General features: G+C 38.7%; 1 protein-coding gene across 22 annotated transcripts in view; it reads left to right on the forward strand.

Annotated features, from left to right (window-relative positions):
• Nucleotides 1-24,557, forward strand: part of EIF4G3 (eukaryotic translation initiation factor 4 gamma 3) — a 362,883-nt gene that overhangs the window by 112,286 nt on the left and 226,040 nt on the right. For 19 of the 22 annotated variants that reach the window (XM_049706459.1, XM_033433181.2, XM_049706442.1 and 16 more), the window contains one exon: nucleotides 13,719-13,847. The exons of the other annotated variants lie outside the window; for them this stretch is intronic. The gene's annotated coding sequence lies outside the window, so the exon portion shown is untranslated. The remainder of the gene's footprint in view (nucleotides 1-13,718; nucleotides 13,848-24,557) is intronic. 22 annotated transcript variants of the gene reach the window in all.

Consider the following 24,557-nt stretch of genomic DNA (forward strand, 5'->3'; position numbering starts at 1 on the left):
AACCACTAATCTACTTTCTGTTTCTGATAGATTTGCCCATTCTGAACATTTCGTGTAAGTGGAATCATATAATATCTGGTCCTTTTGATGACTGACTTCTCTTAGCATAATTTTTTTGTGGCTGAATAGTATCTATTGTGTGGATATACCTTATTTTATTTATCTCTTCATCAGTTAATAGGTACTTGCGTCATTTCCACTTTTTGGGTATTTTGAATAAGGAACGTTCGTATACAGATATTTTTGGTGGACATTCTAGCCTCTCTTTTATCCTTATAATATAAATGAGGTAAGATTACATAGTCATTTAAAAAATCAGTGGCTCCTCTTTGCTGACAGCAAAAAATTAAAATATCTTGGCAAAGAATATGTAGTTTTTCTACAGTCTGGCTATAATCAGGCTACAGTTGTACCAGCTTCATTCCACTTACCTCTCTTTCCCCCAACCCTTTCTAAAGAGAACCCCTTACCTAAAACATGTGGAACATGTTTTACCTTCTTACCCTCTGTACTCAGTAAATTTCTTTTAAAAATAATATCTCTAATTCTTGGTCTGAACACAAGCTTTTTACTTCTCAAGGTGCAACTCAGATTTTACTAAGCCTTCCCCAGTTTCAGACCTAGTTACTTCTGGTTTTTAATCAATGCTTTAAATACATATCCTTATAGGATTTATCACATGATTTGTTTCTTTACTTACTGTGATTTTCTTTCTATTGGAACTTCTAAGGACAAGGGCTATTTCATTTTTAAAGCTTAATACAGTGCCTGACAGAGCATTGATGCTTAGTCAGTGTTGACTGTATGTCAGAGGAGGTAAAATTAGGAATCATATCAAATTGGTTTGTATTACGGTTATCTGTCCTGTCCTTTGTATTCTGTCCTAACATTAGCAGACCCATTATTAAACAAAACAAAACAACTTTTGTTATATGTCAGTTATACCTCAGTTAAAAAAAATAATTAACCAGTCTAAAAAAATATCTGTTTTGGGCCTTCTTCTGTGTGGTGCTAGGTCTGTATTGATCCTAGGACTGCTGAAATTAGGTTGTTTGTCTTAAAGACCTTCTGTCTTTAAAATTCTGAGATTCTCACTTTGGTTTAGTTTTAGTTTAGGACATTACTGATTCATCTTATGATAATCTTGTTTGTTCTTTTATAATTCTGAGCAGAGAAATTAGCCATATGGATTCCATTGAGAGGGTGAGCACTGTCTTGAATATGCAACAATTAACACTGACCAAATAGATCCAGAAATAAATTTAGCTATGGTTTTTGCCCCTGGTTTATAAATTCAGACTTTTTCATATTTTCATTTACTAGTTTTCAGAATTAGCTTAGAGACTACCTGAAACTTTGATATGAACCTACTTCTAAATTTATCTTCTCTAGCCCTGACTCCTCTTCTGAGCTTAGATTCAGATATTGAACTGGCTACTTATCACTTCCATTTGGATATCTAATAGGCATATATTGCTTTTGATTACCCTTTCCCCTAAATCTGCTCTCCCTATCTCACATGAATATCTCCACCCACTGAATATTTCAAGCCATAGACTTAAAAGCCATCCTGTATTTCCATAATAGTTATCACTTTAAAATATATATTTAAAAAATTATTAAATCTGTTACGATTATCTTATTACCTTCAGCTAGGATGTAAACTCCATGAAGACAGAGATTTTAGAGCCTTATTCACCTAATTTTGTATCCCATGTACCAGTGCATAGCATACAATTTGTTCTCAATAAATGTATATTAAATAAGTGAATCAGTCAATCCTCATTCCCTTCTGTCCCTTCCGTTCAGTCAAATCAGTAGCAATTCTGTTTGGCTCTGCCTCTAATATACAACCCAAATTGGTCCACTTCTTTTCATCTTTATTTTTACTGTTCTAAGCTATCATCAGTTTTGGCCTAGCTTATTGTGATAGCTTTTAAATGAATCTGTTTCCATTCTTGTACTCTTCAATTCTTTCTTTTCACAAAGCAACCAAAATGATCTTTGGAAAGCATCAGATCTGGTCATGCTCCTGCTTAAAATTTCCAGTAGTGGGACTTCCCTGGTGGTCCAGTGGTTAAGAATCCGCCTTCCAATGCAGAGGTTGTGGGTTCGATCCCTGGTCGGGGAACTAAGATCCCACATGCCGTGGGGCAACTAAGCCTGCGTGCCGCAACTAATGAGGCTTTACATGCCACCACTAGAGAAGACCATGCGCTGCAATGAAGACCCAGCGCAGCCAAAAAAAAAAAAAAGAAAAATTTCCATTAGCTTTCTATTCCACTTAGAATAATATCCCAAGTCCTTACCATGCCTACAAGTCCTTAAGTAATATTGCCTCTGCTGACATCTCCTCTTAGCCTCATGATGGGGGGACTACCCCGGACCCCCTACTTGTAACAGTTTAATCACTCCCATTTCTTGACCTTGTCAAGATCTCAGGGTCTTACGTTATACCTGTTGTTTCTGTGCCATGTGAGGTCTTTTCCTAGTTTTTGTTATTACTATGTAACAAATCACCACAGAATTAACAGCTTAAAATAGCACCCATTTATTACTTCACAGATTCTGTGGGTCTGGGCTAGCAGGGTCCTCTGCTCAGGACCATGCTGAAATTAAAGTGTTGGCAAGGACTGGAATCTCATGTAAGGCTTGGGGTTCACTTCCATACACATTAGGATAGTTGGAAGAATTTATTTCCTTGTAGTTGTTGGACTGAGGTCCCTGTTTTCTTGCTGGCTGTTGGCTAGGAATTGCTCTCAGCTCCTAGAGGCTACCTTTGGGTCCTTGCTATGTGGTCCTTGCATAACCTGTAAGTCAGCTTAGTCTTTAAGAAGGCAGGAGAGGGGCTTCCCTGGTGGCGCAGTGGTTGAGAATCTGCCTGCCAATATAGGGGACAGGGGTTCGAGCCCTGGTCCGGGAAGATCCCACATGCTGTGGAGCAGCTGGGCCTGTGCGCCACAACTATAGAGCCTGCGCGTCTGGAGCCTGTGCTCCGCAACAAGAGAGGCCGCGATAGTGAGAGGCCCGCGCACCGCGATGAAGAGTGGCCCCCGCTTGCCGCAACTAGAGAAAGCCCTCGCACAGAAACGAAGACCCAACACAGCCAAAAATAAATATAAAAAATAAATTAGAAAAAGAAAACAGGAGAGTACCTTTTTGATTCACTGTGCTTTAAAGAGCTCACCTAGTAAGTTCATACCCACCCAGGATAATCTTTTTCTTGATTAACTTGAAGTCAACTGTGTAGTTACCTAGTCATAGGAGTGATATTCCATCATATTCACTGGTATATTAAGGGGAAGGAATTATACAGGGTACGAGCACCAGAGACAGGAATATTGAGAACCATTTTAGAATTCTGCTTGCAACAATTTGTCCTCTGGCCCCGAAGGATTCACACTTGGTGTGCTGTTTGTTACCTTTTATACCTAGACATGCTTGGAGGCCAGGTGTTTTTTTTTTTTTTGCGGTACGCGGGCCTCTCACTGCTGTGGCTTCTCCCGTTGTGGAGCACAGGCTCTGGACGCGCAGGCACAGCAGCCATGGCTCCTGGGCCCAGCCGCTCCGCGGCATGTGGGATCCTCCCGGACCGGGGCACGAACCCGTGTCCCCTGCATCGGCAGCGGACTCTCAACCACTGCACCACCAGGGAAGTCCCAGGTGTTTTTTTCTTAGTTTTATTCTATTGTTACTGATCTGTGGTAGGTACTCAACTGTTAACATTGAAAAAGCAGCTAATCTGCTTTTCTTTCTCTTGTTTCCATTGCCAATTAATAAATATGAAAAGAAACAATCTTCAGAATTGAACCCACTACTACAGAGTCCATGATAGAACTGATGACTTAAAAAAAAAAAAAGCACAACATGAGAGTTGCGAGTTAAGTTTTATTTGGGGCAAAAATGCAGACTGCAGTTCGGGAGACAGCATTTCAGATAGTTCTGAGAGACTGCTCCAGAGAGGTGATGGCGGGAGCCAGGTAATATTGAAGTTTTGTAACAAAGGGCAGATAGTCTGAACGTCAAAAGATTATTGTTAATTAAAGAAAACCAGATCTCTCAAGTTAAGGAATTTAGCGCTTTTCTATGTATGGGAGGATGCAAGAGACTGGGCTCACTGAAATCATTCCTTTGGTATGCACCTCAGCTTTCTGGGGCCAGTATCCTGTGTTTTCACATCCTGAGTTTCCTCAGGGCTCATGGTAGGGAGTGGTTACAGTCTGATGGCTGCTAGGTGGCAGGTATATATATATATATATATTTTAAAATATTTATTTATTTATTTGGCTGCATTGGGTATTGGTTTGCGGCACGTGGGATCTTGGGTGTAACGTGTGGGATCTTTTGTTGTGGTGCATGGGCTTTTCGTTGTAGCACATGTGCTTCTCGCTAGTTGTGGTGAGCAGGCTCCAGAGCTCACGGGCTTGGTAGTTGCGGCACAAGGGTCCTCTCTCTCTCTCTCTCTCTTTTTTTAAAAAAAGATTTATTCATTTATTTTATTTGGTTGCGCCGGGTCTTAGTTGCGGCAGGCAGCCTCCTTAGTTGTGGCATTCGAACTCTTGGTTGTGGCATGCATGTGGGATCTAGTGCCTTGACCAGGGATCGAAGCTGAGCCCCCTGCATTGGGAGTGCAGAGTCTTATCCACTGTGCCACCAGGGAAGTCCCATGAGGGCTCTCTTGTGGCCCATGGGCTCTAGAGTGCGTAAGCTCAGTAGTTGTGGCACTCTGACTATCGTAGTTGTGGGCCACAGGCTCTAGATCGCGCTAGCTCAGTAGGTTGCGGTGTGCGGGTTTAGTTGCCCCGTGGCATGTGGGATCTTAGTTCCCTGACCAGGGCTCGAACCCGCGTCTACTGCATTGGAAGGGGGATTCTTAACCACTGGATCACCAGGGAAGTCCCGGCAGGTAGTCTTTTCAGCGCTGAGTTTCCTCAGGGCTCACCAGCTCACATTGGAGGGCTGCAGATGTTGATGACTGTGACATCCTTTGTTTAAATATTACATTTATCAGAACTGTCCAGGATAGCATCTGTTTGCTTGAGTATTTAAGTATTACTGGAATCATGAAATTGCCTTTTTTTTAATGTGAAAAACAACTTGAATATCTGAAGTTCCATATGGTTCAAACTAATAAGTGTAGCTAAGAGTAGAACAAAGAGGAAAGTCACTTACTTTCTCTTTTTCTTGGTTATGGGAGGGGATCGGCAGTGGTAATGTCAGAGAGACTTTGAAAAATGTCATGATACGTATCTAGTATCCACTGTAATGTTCCTTTTTAGTTGACTAAACCAGCTTCTATTTATTTCCCAATATCTGTAATTAAAAATATCTCTAGATATTGGGAAATAAATGACCTGAAGGAAGAACTAGGATGATATACATGAAAAACTAATCAGAAGGAGAAACTGCTTATCCATTCAGCTGCTAGAGGATCTCATAGAGTGTTGAAATTAACCAAGTAAGAAAAGCTTTGGAATCTTTCCAGTCTACCAGAAATTGAACTTGGTCATTTCCATGTGGGAATTGCAGCTGTTGGAATGCTTTTATTTATTTTATTTTTATTTTTTTGCGGTACGCGGGCCTCTCAGTGCTGTGGCCTCTCCCGCTGCGGAGCGCAGGCTCAGCGGCCATGGCTCACGGGCCCAGCCGCTCCGCGGCATGTGGGATCTTCCCGGACCCGGGCACGAACCCGCGTCCCCTGCATTGGCAGGCCGACTCTCAACCACTGCGCCATCAGGGAAGCCCTGGAATGCTTTTAGATGACTTCACTAAATAAACTTCATCTTGGGCTAAAAAGTTACGGGGTGGCTTCTCAGACATAAACCATGTGCCCTTTTAACCTTTATATTAGTCATTTTTTGCTGAAAACATTAATATTTCTTGATAGGAATCCTTTGTAATTCTTTTAATAAAGATTTAATTATTGTGTGTTTTTAAGTGCTATGTTTTTATTGCATATATTGTGCAATATATGCATATATTATGTAGATGCAATGAATAAAGATATACTACTTTATATATGTGTCTATAACGTTTAACAATATATCTGTATTCATTCAATGACTGTTTGTCTAGAATTCAGTCACAGGTCTATACGTGAGTACTTCCTTTAAACAAAGTTTATTCTCTCTAGATTTGCTGATTGGAATATTCTGAATAAATTCATCAGTGCTTTACTGTTCTCATTTTTTTTCTTTACCCTATTACTCTCTTGGTACATAAAGTGGCAGAGGTGGAAGAACACCATGGCGGTGTGTAAGACATTCAGAGGAAATGTGCGTGCCTGCTTATTGTATAATAAAGATAATGTCTCTTTCTGGAGCAAAAGGCAGCATGCTTACTGCCCATTATAAAAGATTCAAGTTCCTAAGTGCAGTGTTCTTTCAGGTAATGCAAGTCACCATATGTGCACTTGTCACCTGGCCCTCTTTGTGTTGCCCTGGGACTCAGGTTCAAAGTGTGGCGCAAAAATGCTCATACTCTGGCTACTGCTGTTGTTGAAAGTAATAAATAGTCCTTTGTTTTGTCAAAAAAAAAAAAAAAACCCGGAAAGTTCATATTTGGTGATGATCATGAGGTGCCCCTAGAGCCAGATTCACACACTGGCTGCCTGTGTACTTTTTTTTTTAATGCCTGTGTACTTAATCTATAGATGTGCTTCATTTGGCTTGTACAGTGTTTTGGAGGTCAGGAAAATTTCATGTAAAAATCTTTATTTTTAGTTTTTCTTGAAAACTTGGAAGATACTGCATGGCTTATTTGGAATTCCTGAATGGCAGCACTTGGCTACAGCTGAGTATCTGAGTATCTACTGCCCTATGGGGGATGGGTATTCTGTCCAGTTCTCCATAGTCCCTACTACCTGTTGCTTAAACCTGGCCATTTTTCCCCCACATCTGTTTCCCACATAGTATTTTCATTGCTCTGGGGTCATGAGAGAATGATCATGTTCAGGAAACTTTAATTTTTAAATTACTATTATTTGAAAATTGTAGTTTATGTATTATAGCCTTTAATTGACCAGAATATTTTTTCAAATCAGGTAATATAGTGCTAAATAAAGCAACTTTAAAAAAATTATTATTATTTATTTTATTTATTTATTTTTGGCTGTGTGGGGGTCCTCATTGCTGCACGTGGGCTTTCTCTAGTTGCATCGAGTGGCGGCTGCTCTTCATTGCGGTGCATGGGCTTCTCATTGCGGTGGCTTCTCTTGTTGCGGAGCATGAGTTCTAGGGCGCCTGGGCTTCAGTAGTTGTGGTGCACAGACTCAGTAGTTGTGGCTCTTGGGCTCTATAGCGCAGGTTCAGTAGTTGTGGTGCACGGGTTTAGTTGCTCTGCAGCATGTGGGATCTTCCCGGACCAGGGCTCAAACCCGTGTGCCCTGCATTGGCAGACGGATTCTTAACCACTGCGCCAACAAGGAGGTCCTCAACTTTATGCTTACTGACTCATCTTAGTTTCCATGGCCTTTATGGTTTAGCTTTAAACTCTCAAAAGATTCTTCAAGTTACATTTGGTCAGCAACCACAAAGTATCATTGATTTTATAGGAGATGATTTTAGGTAGAACTCTTTTTTTTTTTTTTTTGCTGTACTCGGACCTCTCACTGCTGTGGCCTCTCCCGTTGCGGAGCACAGGCTCCGGACGCGCAGGCTCAGTGGCCATGGCTCACAGGCCAAGCCGCTCCGCCGCATGTGGGATCTTCCCAGAGTGGGGCACAAACCCGTGTCCCCCACATCGGCAGGCGGACTCGCAACCACCGCGCCACCAGGGAGGCCCCTAGGTAGAACTCTTGAATGAAAATTTACTAGCTAGCTGAAGTTTCCACCAAGATAAAAATTTTAGAGGTTTTCTTTTAATTTATTTTCTTTTCATATTCTTACTCCTTGTAGAACAGCAGTATAACTAGTACCAGTGTAACTAGTATTTTACCCCAGGTCCTAAGTAATTTGCTTGTTTTGGTCTGTAAACTGTTTTAGGGAGTGGAAGAGGATTATAACATTCGTGCATAGAAGTGCATAAAACGTAAAAGTAGAGTTTAACAAATAATTGTAAAGCAAAATCTATGTCTCACCCCTCAGGTGTGAAAAAATAAAACATAATGTGGCCTTACCTGATCTTAACTCCTTGTCTTCCCAATATATCTGCCTTAAAAAAAATTCCTGCTCTTATTTACAGTGTTGCCATCCATTTATGCATTTCTAAATTAGTATAGTCAAGTTTTGTTTGTTTTGGAACTTTTTTGGAATCATACTCTGTAGTCTTCTGTGTTCTCTTTCACTCAGTATCATTAATGAGTGTCACTCAAGTTGTGATGTGTCGCTGTAGTTTTAAATTTGATGTCCACATAGGAAAATATTTCATTATTGATCCATTCTCCTGCTAATGAATGGCTGTGTTATTTCCAGTTTTGGGTAGTAAGAACAATGCAACTATGGACATTTTTGTACACGTACCTTGGTGCACATTTTCCTGTTTCTCGCAAATGTATACCTAGGAAGAGCTAGGTTACAGGGTATACTTGTTTTCAACGTTACTAACTAATGCCAAATTCTTTTCCAAAGAGCTTATACCAATTTACATTTCCACCAGCATATGAATGAGAATTCTGGATGCTCTACATTATTGCCAATGCAAAACTATAATATCTATAAAAAGTAAATGTTTCTTGGGCATATAATCTTTTAAACTTAAATACAGGACACACACACACACTGCATACCGCAAAATGTTTGATTAATTTTGCTTAAGATGAATATTACATAAAAGACAAAAATATTCTAGCTTTGGAGGTGGTTAAGTAGTTGCCATAATTAGCTACTTTATACTTCTACTCCCAGCCTCCATAATTGAGACGGTACTAATAATAAATAATGGGAAAACATGGTTTTTTCCCCTTTACATGAGAACCTCTTGTCACTACCTTCAAAGGACATGGATTATAACAGTATGATCTGAAATGGAATAAGTTAGCCAGAGAGGAGAAGAAACTGTAGCCAGAGACTAGAAAATTCAATAATCATTCATCTAGGAATATTTTGAAAGAAGATATTCAAAGTTTCATGTAATTTTGAATTTTATCCTCAACAACTTCATTAGACCTTGTGCCATTTCCTTGGGATAGGGTTGTGTTACCTACTTATATTTTGTATAATTTCTAATTGAAGATGGTATACCTTTTTCCTGGGCAAAGATAGTAAGCTCTATAGTACACTGAAAGCAAACATGTAGTACATAATGCAGTATGACAGTTGTAATAGGGGGTCTTTTTGAATTAAATAGATCACAGTGAAGGCCAGAGATTTATTGCATGTAGTAGCTTTTTTTGGGAGAATTTTTAAGAATGACATGATTGTCCTATTATTTTGATACAGATTTATTTTCTTTGGTTTGCTTTTATTAGTAGAAACCTCCAAATTTGGGAGGGAATACTCTACTAGAATATACAATACCAAAGGATTCCTGCAATTTGCCTACCTCTTTAGGAACAGCAGAGAATGCATACTTCAGGGATATTTGCCTATGAAGGTTGTTTTTCACTGGTGCTTGCTTTAAGGAAAATTTTAATGTTAGCAGTAGCATGTGCTTTGGCTAAATGCCTTTTCTCCTTTTGTCAAACATCTGTATTTCATGGGGTGATAACAATATTCTAAAAAGTGCACTTAAGCAGTTTTCAGGGAAACATGAACACTAATCTTTTTTTTTTTAAATATTTGTGTATTTATTTTTTTTTATCTTTGGCTGTGTCGGGTCTTAGTTGTGGCACGCGGGATCTTCGTCGTGGCATACAGGATCTTTTGTTGCAGCACGCAGGCTCTTCCTTGCGGTGCATGGGCTTCTCTCTACTTATGTATGGCGCATGGGCTCCAGAGCCTGTGGGCTCTGTAGTTTGTGGCACGCGGGCACTGAACACTAATCTTTATCTGAAATCATTGATTTAGTTATTCTGGTCTTTGTCAGTAGGACATAGAAGAATCTCTTTGCAGTTCTAAAGGGTGTGTCTTTTCTTTTTTACTCTCGATTATCTCACATATTCATTTCAGTTGGTGGCAGTTCACATCTATGTATTTTTTATGTCTTCAGTTATGTTACTTTATTTTCTCATTATTTGCTATTTTTACCTTTTTTTGCTCTCATATATTTAAGTTCCTAGTTTTTGAGGTAAGATTATTTCTTCAGGGTATGTATTCCAAAATGGAATCATTCTTTGGGTGTGGTTTTAAGGCAGCTGTGATGCATTGCTCTGTAGTTTTGGGGACATGGTAAACGCATTCACAGTATCCTGTCTACGTCCTGTTTCCTTAGTTCCTTGGCAATATTGGGGTGAAGTTTTTTAAAAAAAACTTATTGTGTTATTTGTGATATGCATGTAGTAATATATTTTATTTATTTTTAAATTTTATTGAAGGATAGTTGATTTATAATGTATTAATTTCTGCTGTATAGCAAAGTGATTCAGTTATACATTCTTTTTCGTATTCTTTTCCATTGTGGTTTATCACAGGATATTGAATATGCTTCCCTGTGCCATATAGTAGGACCTTGTTTATCCATTGTATATATAATAATTCGCATCTGCTAACCCCAAACTCCTACTCCATCCCTCCCCAACCCCCCTCCCTCTTGGCAACACAAGTCAGTTTATATCTGTGAGTCTGTTTCTCTTTCATAGATATGTTCATTTGTGTTGTATTTTAGGTTCCGCATATAAGTGATATCATATTGTATTTGTCTTTCTCTTTCTGACTTACTTCACTTAGTATGATAGTCTCTAGGTTCGTCCGTGTTGCTGCAAATGGCATTATTTCATTCTTTTTAATGGCTGAGTAATATTCCAGTGTGTGTGTGTGTGTGTGTGTGTGTACCACATCTTCTTTATTTCCATGTCTTGGCTGTAGTAAATAGTGCTGCTATGAACATAGGGGTGCACGTATTTTTTTGAATTATAGTTTTATCTGGGTATATTCCCAGGAATGGGATTGCTGGATCATATGGCAACTCTATTTTTAGTTTCTGAAGGAACTTACATACTTATTTCCATAGTGGCTGCACCAGTTTACATTCCCAGCAACAGTGTAGGAAGGTTCCCTTTTCTCCACACCCCCTCCAGCATTTGTTATTTGTAGACTTTTTAATGATGACTGTTCTGACTGGTGTGAGGTGATACCTCATTGTAGTTTTGGTTTGCATTTCTCTAATAATGAGCAATGTTGAGCATCTTTCCATGTGCCTATGAGCCATCTGTATGTCTTCTTTGGAAAAATGTCTATTTAGGTCTTATGCCCACTTTTCAATTTTTTTTTTTTTTTTTTTGGTTATTGAGTTGTATGAGCTGTTTTTATATTTTGGAAATTAAGCCCTTGTTGGTTGCATCATTTGCACATATTTTCTCCCAGCCTGTAGGTTATCCATTTTGTTTATGGTTTCCTTTGTTGTGCAAAAACTTATAAGTTTGATTATATCCCATTTGTTAATTTTTGCTTTTATTTCTATTGCCTTTGGTGGACTGACCTAAGAAAACATTGGTACGGTTTATGGCAGAAAATGTTTTGCTTGTGTTCTCTTCTAGGAGTTTTGTGATGTTGTGTCTTATATTTAAGTCCTTAAGCCATTTTGAGTTTATTTTTGTGTATGGTATGAGGGTGTGTTCTAACTTCATTGATTCACATGCGGCTGTTCAACTTTCCAACACCACTCTTGCTAAAGAGACTGTCTTTTCTCCATTGTTATATTCTTGTCCCCTTTGTTGAAGATTAACTGACCATAGGTGTGTGAGTTTATTTCTGGCTCTCTATTCTGTTCCATTCGTCCATATATCTGTTTTTTGTTCCAATACCACACTGTTTTGATTACTGTAGCTTTGTAGTGTTGTCCGAAGTCCCGAGGGTTATGCCTCCTGCTTTGTTCTGTTTCCTCAGGGTTGCTTTGGCACTTCTGGGTCTTTTATGGTTCCATATAAATTTTAGGATTATTTGTTTTAGTTATGTGAAAAGTGTCATGGGTAGTTTGATAGGGATCAAACTAAGTCTGTAGATCACTTTGGGTAGTATGGCCATGTAATAGTATCTTTTAATATTAATTTATTCTTAATAGCAGTTTGAAAAACATTTTTCCATGTTATGATTTTTTGCCCTGGGTAAATTTAATCTTTGATTGTTTTATCAGAATGAATTGGAGAATTGACTTGACATTTTATATAGCTAACTTCTTTCACTTTGTTGCATTGTGCAAATTTTTTTCCTAATGTTAAAAATATGTGTCCGTTTTGATGCTTTGCTTTAGTAGAATATCAAAGTAATTTATTCTAGAGTGTGTGAAACAAGAATATGAATTTATAAAGCCTTGTTGGTGAGAAATTTGCTTGTAAGAACTCTTCATTTCTGGTTATTAATTTTCTAAAGTAGATGTTTAGATAGCATTCTGACTTGTGTCCTTTGAAAAATTGCCCTGATGAGATTTATAAATGCTGTAACATTTCATGGTAAACCTCATGCCCTTTTAAATGTAATTTTCACTCCAAATTGGAAACAAAGTTTTTCAAGGAAATCATAAAGCTATTTAAAAAGCAGGGAAGAAATTAAATACAATTAATTTCAGTTTTAAACTTTGGTCACATTTTAGCATATTCGTGTCTCTTACTAGCCTGTAAGCTTTTGACTGTAGTTAGTTCTCCGTAAGTCCATTTTATTTCAGTTTTGGGAACAGGTAGCTGAGTCTTTAGGCATTTATTTCTGTTTTAGATAGACATAATGGATTCTAGGGTTCGATTATCAAGGAGTAGACTTTCTTCAGAGCCTCTGACTGATTGATTGAATTCCAGGAAAATCTAATGTCATTTGGAGACCACTTTCATTTCTCCCTGGGTAGAGTTTTTAACTCTATGGTAGAATTCAGAGGATCTAAGAACTTGGGTAAAATAGCTAATTGACTGTTGAACTATATTAGAAAATAAAAATGATAGGAAAAAAAAGAAACGCCTACATGCTTTCTTTTAAGATCTTTGTGTATCTTCTTACAGATCTTTTTAATGTGACATGTATACTTGTGAGTATATTATATATATGCACACATATGTAGATGTAGATACACATATAGAAATATATATACATGTACATGTGCATGTACATGTATATTTAGATGTACTTTTTTAAAAACAAAAATGAGATTATGCTCTATAAGTAACTTTTTTTGGTTCAGGTTTATTGAGGTATAATTTACCTAAAGTAAAATTCGCCTTTTTTAGTATACAGTTCTGTTAGTTTTGACAAGCACAAAGAGATGTAATCTGCACTACAGACATGATACAGAACAGTTATGTCATCCCCCCAGAATCTCCCTGTGCCCCTTTCGTAGTTATCCTCTTCCCTTGTAATAATTTATTTCTTTTTCATTCCTTTTACAAAATATCATATAAATGGCATCGTACAGTATGTAGTTTCTAGTCTGGCTTTTTTCATTTAGCATAGTTTTTCCTTTAAGATTTTTAGTTTTAGGTATGTTTCAAGAATCTTTTATCGAATGGATGAAAATATTCATGTCTTTTTTTCTAGGAATTTCATTTGTTCAATTTTGAAATTTTAAGCCTTTAGTCAGTCTGGCACTTACTTTAGTATAAAGTGTGAGACAGATACTTCCATATTTAAAAAATTAGCTACTTTGGCAATATTTATGAAGATTGAGTTACTAATACTCTAACTAAATTGATTTCCTCGCAGGTAACACAAGTAGCAAGACAGCCGGGACCCCCAACCCCTTCCCCTTACTCAGCACATGAAATAAACAAGGGGCATCCAAATCTAGCGGCAACGCCCCCGGGACATGCATCGTCCCCTGGACTCTCTCAAGTAAGAAAAACCTTTTTTTTCCTAAAAGAAATTTCCATGTCAGAGCTGAATTTCTATTTTTCTTTTTTTAAAAAAATTATTTATTTATTTAGTTATTATTTATTTTTGGTTGCATTGGGTCTTTGTTGCTGTGCCTGGGCTTTCTCTAGTTGTGGCGAGCGGGGGCTACTCTTAATTGCGGTGCACAGGCTTCTCATTGCGGTGGCTTCTCTTGCTGTGGAGCATGGGCTCTAGGTGCGTGGGCTTCAGTAGTTGTGGCTCACGGGCTCTAGAGTACAGGCTCAGTAGTTGTGGTACATGGGCTTAGTTGCTGCGCGGCATGTGGGATCTTTCCGGACCAGGGCTGGAACCCGTGTCCCCTGCATTGGCAGGCAGGTTCTTAACCACTGTGCCACCAGGGAAGCCCGAATTTCTATTTTTCTAAAGCAAACTTTTAAGCAAACATACAACATTACTTGAAGAGTAATTTCTATTTTCTCTTATACATTTTTTTAGACACACCTCCCATGATAGTGACTACTAACAGTTTTACACATTTCATTTATGGAGTAATTCAAAATAAACTGTCAGTGATATTTAGTTTTCCTTTTTGTTGTTTTAGAATTTAGAGTATGACTCTATAAAGTTCATTAAAAATCTCGTAAAGCACTTGTTTGCCTTTCAATGTGTAATCCGTTAGTCTCCCTTTTCACTTTTTGGTGGAGTGTTGGTGGTTATTTTCTACTTTCGTAAAAGATATGGCTGTCTTTCCCTCTTAGTATTGATAATTTTACAGGGCTTTTTTGTTTGTTTGGTTTTATAAATAGATTATTGGAATTTGTTAGGCTTAAAATTTTGTTGAACTGTTAAAGAATAGTGAACTCCTTAGTTTATTTCCAAGTAACAGGCACAGGAGACACAAACTGTTTTAAGATGTCGCTGTGGGTCCCCTGCATTTTAAGCCATTTCCCAAGAAATCTTTCAGCTTGTACCAACTCACCATTACATGCTTATTTGGTCTTCCTTGTGGTTAAGAGTGGGGTAGCGTTAAGAAGTCTCTTACTGGAATGTAGAGAGAGTCAAGCCAATAACCTTGAACCAAGCTGTTTTGAGATTGTCAGTATTTACATGTAAGAAACATTCCTTTTAATAATAAAAATTAATATTATAACATTATTTTCAATTTGGGCTTTTATATTTTAGGCCTTTAAGAGCTTGAATAATAAGAGGAAGAATTACTGAAAATAATGCTAAAAGCTGGTGGTTATAAGTGTTGATTAATGATAGTTCAAACTATAGAATGTTTGGAGAAGGAATGTACAACTTGCCAAAGCATGATTGAAATAGCGCTATTCAGGAATATGTAAATTAATTTGGGCTTAGTACTATACTTAAACTCGGTCTAAATCATTCTTGTTTAACTTTGAGTTTTAAAAGTAAAATATGTCAAAATGAATTCTTAATTGTTTAGGATGAGTTTCTAGTGTTGGTTTTCATGGCACTGAACAGAACCACCCATGCTATTAATCAGGTATGTTGGTCTGAGTCTCAGGAGCAAAGAAAAACTGTAGTAAGTTGAATAGAGAAAGTTTAATATAAAGGATTATTAAATATAATAAGGGATTGGAGTACAGAGGGATTGGCTAATAAGAAAGAGAACTCTAAACGATATAAAAATTACAAATATAAGGAGTAGCTGCTTCTCCTGGGGCCAAGATGGAGTCCCCATGGAAGAGCCTTCTTCTCCACCCTGTTACCAGAGAGTGTGTGGCTGTGGCATAACCTTATAGTAGAGAAGTCATTGTAGTGTCATACCAGTAGAACGTGCTAGAAATCCTTCTTCTGGAATTTGCTGGAAATTCATCTTATGGAGTGTTGAGGAAAGCTGGCTTCTCTAGCACCGGTTCCTTTAGCAAAGAGCTGCTGCAGTGCACAATGGCTACAGGCTCCTTACAGCATCTCTGCCACAGGCACTTCAGATAACCTTGAATCTGCTGGATCACAGGTCCCATGTGGTAGAGCAGCTTGTGTTGCAGCCTAAACTTACTGCAGAGCCTCCTTTTGTTCTTTCCCTCAATCAAAATTAGAAACCTCCCAGATGACTTTGTAGGTAGGTCGAGGTGTATCACACTCATATGTAATGTATGTCCTCTCCAAAATCTAAAAAAGGCCTGTCCAACCTTGTGCCTCTTTATTTCATGCTACTGTTAGGAGACTGCTCCCCCCACCTTGGGCTGAGATCTGGCATGATGTGGTTCTCTGAATGGTAGAGAAGTTGCTGTGGTGCCACATCAGTGGAACTTACTAGAAATCCACCCTCTGGAACTTTCCAGAATTCTGCCTTCTAAGGTGCTGAGGGAAAACTCTTCACAGGGCTGTTTTTTCTAGGAGGCACTCTGCTGCAGAATGGCTTCAGAGGGTACCAGGGGTAGCTGTTAGTCACTGGGTACTGCGCAGTGGCTGCTGCACATTGCAGCAGAATCCTGACACTGAAGAAGCTGCGCCCTGTAGAGCCGCTGGGCACTGGGGAAGTCAGGTTCTGGAGAAGCTGTGTGTTCTGTAGGAGCCTGCTGTGCATGCCCACAGGAACCAGGAAGCAAAACCCTTTCCTCCTGCAATATCTTTACAGTGCCCTCTACTGACAAAGCTTTACATTGTGCCAGATCCATTTTCACTGTACTGGCAGACAAGTTGAATTTTGAGCTGAAAGGCAAGCAGTCGATAACTGGCACACAAGGGGAATAGCTTAGTTTTCCATTTCAGATTTTTACTGTTTCCAGTTGTGATTTGACCCTAGCAGTTGGCCCAAAGCCCGTAAGTGTTCTGAAAGACGGTGCTGCTTGCAAATGCATAGTTTGCATTTAAGAAAGGATGATCTAGCAGTGCTCTCAGTTGTCAAGCCCACAAATGCCTTTCTGTATGCCATTTTATTAGTTTCTTTTAGAAGTCAGAGTACATGAATTCCAGGGAGAAGGGTCACCAAATATTATCTTGCTTCCCTTCGTGGTCTGTTTTGTTGTCATCTTCCTAATCTGATGGATGAACCCAGTAACTCATATCTGATTTATTACCCCCCCCTTTTATCCCCTGCCTTTCAGAGACAGCCTTATATGGATTCATTTGTCTCCCAACAATATCTTAACATCTGTTTACAGAGTGAGGAAGTTTTTCTAAATTGGCATACCTGGAAAAATGGGGAGTTCTGTAGGAAACTCAGTCTCCTTAGATTTATATATTTTTTTTAATTAATTAATTAATTTTTGGCTGCGTTGGGTCTTTGTTGCTGCGCGTGGGCTTTCTCAAGTTGCGTCGAGTGGGGGCTACTCTTCGTTCAGGTGCACAGGCTTCTCATTGTGGTGGCTTCTCTTGTTGCGGAGCACGGCCTCTGGGTGCATGGGCTTTGGTAGTTGTGGCACGCGGGCTCAGTAGTTGTGGCTCATGGGCTCGAGCGCAGGCTCAGTAGCTGTGGCGCACAGACTTGCTCCGCGGCATGTGGGATCTTCCTGGGCCAGGGCTTGAACCCGTGCCCCCTGCGTTGGCAGGCAGATTCTTAACCACTGCGCCACCAGGGAAGTCCCTCCTTAGGTTTAATAGTTGACATGTTTGTAGATCATTATGGAAAGTAGAACCTTCAAAATAGAGGGAAAAGAATTATAGGCTTGGAGTCAAAACAGACTCCAGGTTCTGGGACTTGGTCTGTCACTTTCTGGTTATATGATGTTGGGTAAATTATTTGATATCTCTAGAACTTGGTTTCTTCTTCTGCTATATAGGAGAGAATTAGAATTGTACCACTCTTTAAGAGGATTGTTATGAAGACTATATAAAATTCTGCCTCAGAACAGGACATGCTAATGCTTTCAATAAGTGACATTTGTTATTTTCGTGCCTACTTGGTTCTCTTCAGGATATTGTGTGTGTGTGTGTGTGTGTGTGTCTAATTTGGCTACCTGTCTGGTATTAGTGTGAAATTTAGAAGCTCTCTCCAGGAGTTTGAGATGTCTTCCAGGTCTTTGCTTATCCCTTCCAGGATAAAAGTAGAGGCCAGGCTTGGTCATTTTCTGTTGGAAATAGTGTGGTTTATTCTTACACACAGAACTATTAGATTCAAATCAACTGCAGAAAAGATTAAAGAAACTTCTTTAACCACATGTCCTTTTTTTAAAAAAATTATTTATTTATTTATGTTTTGGCTGCGTTAGGTCCTCGTTGCTGCGTGCCAGCTTTCTCTGTTTGCGGCGAGCGGGGCTACTCTTCCTTGCGGTGCGCGTGCTCCTCATTGCTGTGGCTTCTCTTGTTGCAGAGCATGGGCTCTAGGCATGCGGGCTTTAGTAATTGTGACACTCGGGCTCAGTGGTTGTGGCTTGTGGGCTTTAGAGCACAGGCCCAGTAGTTGTGGCGCGCGGGCTTAGTTGCTCCACGGCATGTGGGATCTTCTCGGACCAGGGCTTGAACCGATGTCCCCTGCATTGGCAGGCGGATTCTTAACCACTGTGCCACCAGGCAAGTCCCATGAAAACATTATGAATTCTATATTTTATACTTAAAATTAGGCAAACTTTGCATTGTTTCATTTTATGTCTTTTAAAAAATATCGCAAGTTTGTTACTTGAAATAAATTACTTAAGCAAAACAAAAGTGTTTCATGCTTGTTGCTTGATTGTTGGTACACATTTGTTTTAACTCAGTTAATTTTCTCATAATGGAGCTAAATTACAAAATAAGGAGTCCAAACTGGCACTGATTATCAGGTTCAGTGCCTAGTCCTTTTCATTTTTCTCTTGGTATCCCTGTCTAAACTCTTAAGCTATGTTCACAGTAATCATTGAGAAGACATGCTCAGAATAATGCCAAAGAAGTGGAGTGGTACATGTTTTCCACCCACTGTTCTTGTTCATTTGGTTCCTCTCTTTTTCTGAGAGATCAACTTGGTCATGTTAAGTAGTGGACCGAGATGGTGATGGTATGTGATCCACTGGTTAGATTCTTTATTGTCTCTGGAAATGCTAAGCAAAGGACTTCTTCACTGAGGAGTAGTTATTGATCATGGCACTTATTTTAACATTACTATTTTCATTATTACAAAAGAATATGATTAAACAACTCATGGTCCCTACAATCATTTTACTTTATCCAACTTCCAGACTTCGTTTTCCTTTCAGAGGTCTTGTTTTACTAAGGAAAAATACTATTGCCTCACAGTTGTTGATTGATGGATTGTTTCAGACTTTGCAAACTGCTTTATCTTTCTTATTAAGTTAAACAGTGATTTTATTTACTGCAAGCAAGTTTTTATACTTTTTTTGATTTTTAAAATGTCTTTCATGAAGAAAATAAATTCTGAGTTTGGCAACTCTGACGGTCAGTGTTGCTAACCAGGATAAGTAGAGGAGGCTTTGAAAATGTTTTTCACATTTCATTGTTTAAATAGATGAATGTTGACATTCCTTAAAAAAAAGAAAGCAAAGCAAAATTTATTGTTTTTTATACTTGCCTTCTCCCCCATGGAACATATTATGGCTGTCTAAAGCAGTCTTTGAAGTGACTGATGTTTGGAAGCTGCATTCATGGCACATAAAGATTTGATGTAGCCTCCAGAAACTGCAGTACTGACTGCATTTAGTTGGTCCTGTTGCCAAATCTTCTGTTTTGTTTTCTTCAGTTGATAATATATGTACGTACTTAAAAATTTATACCTATTGAAAATTTCATCAGTATATAGTGTCATTAAGCAGTTTACAAATTAACATGCCTTTACAAGTGTCATTAGTATAAAAATAAGGCTTATAAAAATTTAAATCATTTATATCTGTGGTTTCATCTAATATATGCTAAATAATTGTGGTAAGCTCTTTTCTCTCATTGTTGAGATTTATCTTAATGTGGCCATATTTGATAGAGAATTTTAGCTCTTTTGTCTTTTTTCTTTATTAACAAAAACAGTTGCAACCATATTTATAAAGTAGGACTCCACCAGATGTTTTCCGAATTTCATCTTTTATGCAGTCTTATAGCTTACCATGAAATATGCCTAAAGGCATATTTGTTTGATTATGCTTCTCTTTGCATTGCATGTAACTAGAAAAAATTCCCAGTGATTTTCTTTCAAGATATTTGTGGTTAGTTTTTAAGTTTTGTTGTAAGAATGATAGTTAAGTGCAACTATTATTCAGACTTTCTGTACCCTAAACACCAAGTTTCAGATTCTGTTTGGGAAATCTATAAGACTAGAACCTATATTTTGAAATATTTAAGTGTGAAGAGTGAAAGTTTTAAAAATGAATTCTACATTAATTCAACACAGTTTTAAAAACCAAAGATGGGACTTCCCTGGTGGCACAGTGGTTAAGAATCCGCCTGCCCGTGCAGGGGCATGGGTTTGATCCCTGGTCCGGGAAGATCCTACATGTCGTGAAGCAGCTAAGCCCGTGTGCCACAACTAATGAGCCTGTGCTATAGAGCCTGTGGGCCACAACTACTGAGCCCGAGTGCCGCAACTACTGAAGCCTGCACACCTAGAGCCCATGCTCTGCCACAAGAGAAGCCACTGCAGTGAGAAGCCCATGCACTGCAACGAAGAGTTGCCCCCGCTCGCCGCAACTAGAGAAAGCCCGTGTGCAGCAACAAAGACCCAATGCAGCCAAAAATTAATTAATTAATCAATAAGTTAATTAAAAAAAGAAAAAGAATTTTCTAAGAACCAATCTGTAAGAACTGAGTGCTTTCACAAGCATTTTTTTCATTGTCTTTGGTGTAAGCTCAGTTTTTTGTTGATGATGTTGTTTATTTTCATCTCAGTTCTGTCAGGGGGAAAAAAGGTTTAGGATTTTATCTGTTTCACGTTTAAGGAGTTATTTCCTCTGGACACGTCCTGGGAGGCGCTTCTTGATTTCTCTAGCTACCACTCATCTGTTTTAATAGGTAGTGCAAAACCTCTTCCAGAGTTTCCCTTGCAGGTTTACCTCTTTACTTCACTTACTTCCCATAGTTTTAGAAGAGAAACTCATTTCAGCTCCACCAGTCTGTTTTTTACCTAGCTATGACATGATTTTTCAGATTTTTATGGTTTTGAAAATTGCAGCCTCAGTTCACCTACAGAAATTAGCATGTGCCAGTAAATCAGGGGATGGAAATAGAACAGAGAATTAGGAAATGGAGTGGTTTGACTATTCAATTCAGAGTGCTTGTGATTTTTCCTGCAAAAATTTATACTCCAGTTGTCTTAGTTAGCTCAGGCTACCAAAACAAAATACCGTAGACTGAGTGGCTTAAACAACAGACATTTCTCACATTTTTGGATGCTAGGAAGTCCAAGATCAGGTGCTGGCTGACTGATTTGGTTCCTGGTGAGAACTTCCTTCTTGGATTGTAGAAGGCTGCCTTGCCTCCTTACTATGTCCCCATATGGCTGGGGGGTGGGGGGGAGAGAGACAAGCAAGCTCTCTGGTGTCTCTTACAAAGGCACTAATTCCATCAGGAGGGCCCCACCCGCATGACCTCATCTAAATGTAATTGTCTCCTGAAGTCCCCATCTCCAAATACCATCACATTGTGGAGTTAGGGCTCCAGTTTATGAATTTTTTGCAGCGGGCGAGGGAGGCACCTCCATCCATAGCACCATTTATGTGATTCAGAGAGCTATGGGGGAAGTGGGCAGATAGGACTACTGGGAGAAAGGTCAGCAGAGGGGATAAGTACCATAGACATGTAGAATAGTGTCCTGAGCTTAATCAGACATATAGGTAAATGTTCTTATCCAGATTAATTGAGGGGCTGGATTCAATTTGCATGGATGTGGGAGAAGGGAGAGGATGAGCTTAATACAGGCTTATTTGTTTTTATCAGTGATCAAATGAGAAAGTTTACTTGAAGTATAAGAAAGCTAGCATCTTTGGGACTTCCCTGGCGGTCCAACGGTTAGGACTACACACTTTCATTGTTGAGGGCTGGGGTTCAATCCCTGGTCAGGGAATTAAGATCCCACAAACCTCACAGCATGCCTCTCCCCCTCTCCCCCCAAAAAAAGAAAGCATCTTTATAGAACTAAGAGTCTTGAATTTCAGTGACTCCATACTCAGTGAAAAGCAGACAACACACACATCATGTATAATAGCCTTGTGGTAGGTCATTTAAAATTCTGTCAAAGAAGAGTTAAGGAGTTAAGAGTTAAGTTAAGGAGAGTTAAGAGTTAAGGAGATTTAAAACAAGTAGAATTGATTAACTATGAACAAAGAAGATTATAGATTGATTGTTAAGAAAATAAAGTGTTCTAATTTACTTACCAAACTAACAAACTTTTTCCTTAATACATATATTAATTTACTGTCCTTTTTTCCTCAAATTTCCAGTGATGCTGATAATTAAGTAACAGGAGGAGCTTGATCTGATTGTAAAGTTTTCATTGGTTGATGAACCCTCATTTTTTTCCTCTCTGAAGAATGATAAACTCTCAGGCTACCTGAATTCTCTCACTCTTGTATGGTATCTTTACTGTCTGCCAAGTGTTTTGTTCCATAGGTACCTAAGTAGGTGATATGTAGAAGAAAGAATTTATGTTGCCAATATTTTGTTGTATTTCACTGGCAACATAAATCTCCTTTTCAGTTTCCTGTCAGTGATACTCCATTTTCAGGTACTACTCTATATTACTCAAGACTGTTTATTACTTCAAATTTTATTACTCCTCATCACCATTAAAATTGGCCATCTTCTTTTACAATTTAGCTCCAAAATTTTGACCTGTTTAGTATAGTTGACAACATGACAGCCTAATTAGCTTAGCAGTACAGCTGTTAAAGTATTGTCAGGAAAAAAAAGAAATGGCACTATTTCAAATAGAGGGGCTCTAATACATGAATTTTGTTGAACTAGCTGATTGATTCTCAAAGAGACACTGAAGTAATCCAGAGATTAATAACTACAGGAAGCAGCTAACGTCCCTGGAGCTGAGGGAATGAAAAAGGAGACATGGTGGTGTTGTGAGAACCTAGGAGCTTAGAGGAAGTGTCCTTTAGGGCAGCGGTCCCCAACCTTTTTGGCACTAGGGACCAGTTTCGTGGAAGACAGTTGTTCTATGGACCCGTGTGTGTGTGGGGGGGGGGGTGAGGGGGATGGTTCAGGTGGTAATGCAAGCGATGGAGAGCGGCAGATGAAGCTTCCCTTGCTCGCAGCTCACCTCCTGCTGTGTGGCCCGGTTCCTAAGAAGCAGCGGACCGGTACCAGTCTGCCCGGGCCCGGGTGTTGGGGACCCCTGTTTTAGGGGATTGTTGGTCAGACTTGTCAGAAGGGAGTTTTACTGCAGCTTGGCCGTCAGAAACTCAGTAGGTGAGAGAGCAAGGTGAAGCTAGTACTTTGAATATCAGGTGTGCACACCTGTCTGCTGCTGGATCTCTAAATGGCTTTCAGAGACTAGAGATCTGAATGGAGTTGGTGTCTGGAGCCATACTGACAGGAGGTGAAAGCACCCTTCTACTTACAGGGTGGATTAGAGCTGAAAGACAATAGGTAAGTAATGGGCACAAATAATGGTAAAAGGTTATATAGTTACCTTAATAATAAAGAATAAGCTAGGACCATAAATCCCATGAATTTAAAGGGAAAAGTAAATGTGGTAAAACAACATTGTTGGTAACTGTAATAATAATGACATTAAATTCCTCTATTAAATAGTCACTCAGTTTGTCAGAAACTGAAATCTAGATATATGCATTTAAACATGACAGAGATTAAAAACAAAAGCAGGGAAACATTAGAAGGAAAATGCTAATAAAAAGAAAGCAGGTATAAGCAGCCTTTAGAAGTTAACATAGAATGCAAGGCAAAAAACTATATGGGAGAGAGAGAATTCCTACAATATAAAATTTTAATTTCTAGAAGATGTAACTTTACAAATTCTTATATACTTAATAATTGGTTCAGAATATGTATGAAGCAAATGTAAACGTTGAAATCGACAAATTCATAATCAGTGTGCGAGATTGACATCTCAGAAAAATGGACAGATTAGTTAGTAACCATATACTAGATCATGGGTTGGCAGACTGTGACCCAAGGACCAAATCTGACCCCTCTCCTGTTTTTGGTAAGTTTTACTAGAATACATCCATACTAATTTATTTATGAAATTCTGCTTTTGTGCTACAACTGACAAGTTGAATAGTTGCTACAGATTTTATGCCCTACAAAGCCTAAGATAGTTTCTGTCTGGACCCTTACAGAATAAATTTGCCGCCCCCTGATGTAGATTAGCAAACTAGAAAGACCAGATAGTAAATATTTTGGGGCCAGATGATCTTTTGCTGCTGCTGCTTCTTTTTTAACCCTTTAAATATGTAAAACCCTTTCTTAGGTGCTAAGGGCCATCCTTTGCCAGCCCCTGATACAGATAAATGACACAGAGAGTAAACTTGTTTTTATATAAATATATATTAGCACAAGAATGTATATATATTTCAAATATATGTATGAAAGAGAAATTTTGTACACAATCAACCAAGATAAAAATAATTGAGGATATCAGTGATTTGAACATCATAATTATCAAACTTTAAAAAAATAGAGAAGGTGTTTTACCAATTCAAGTTAGAGAAACTATTACAAAGGCTATGAATAATTTGCATGAAATAATAATTAATAAATCTGTTTTAATTTAATTTTTTCTCATTCAATTAAGACTGTGCTTTTTTTTTCAGCTACTCAAGGAGTATTTATAAAATTTAATCATGTTAGGCT

Source organism: Orcinus orca, chromosome 1 (assembly GCF_937001465.1).
Source record: "Orcinus orca chromosome 1, mOrcOrc1.1, whole genome shotgun sequence".
NCBI classification, from domain to species: Eukaryota; Metazoa; Chordata; class Mammalia; order Artiodactyla; family Delphinidae; genus Orcinus; species Orcinus orca.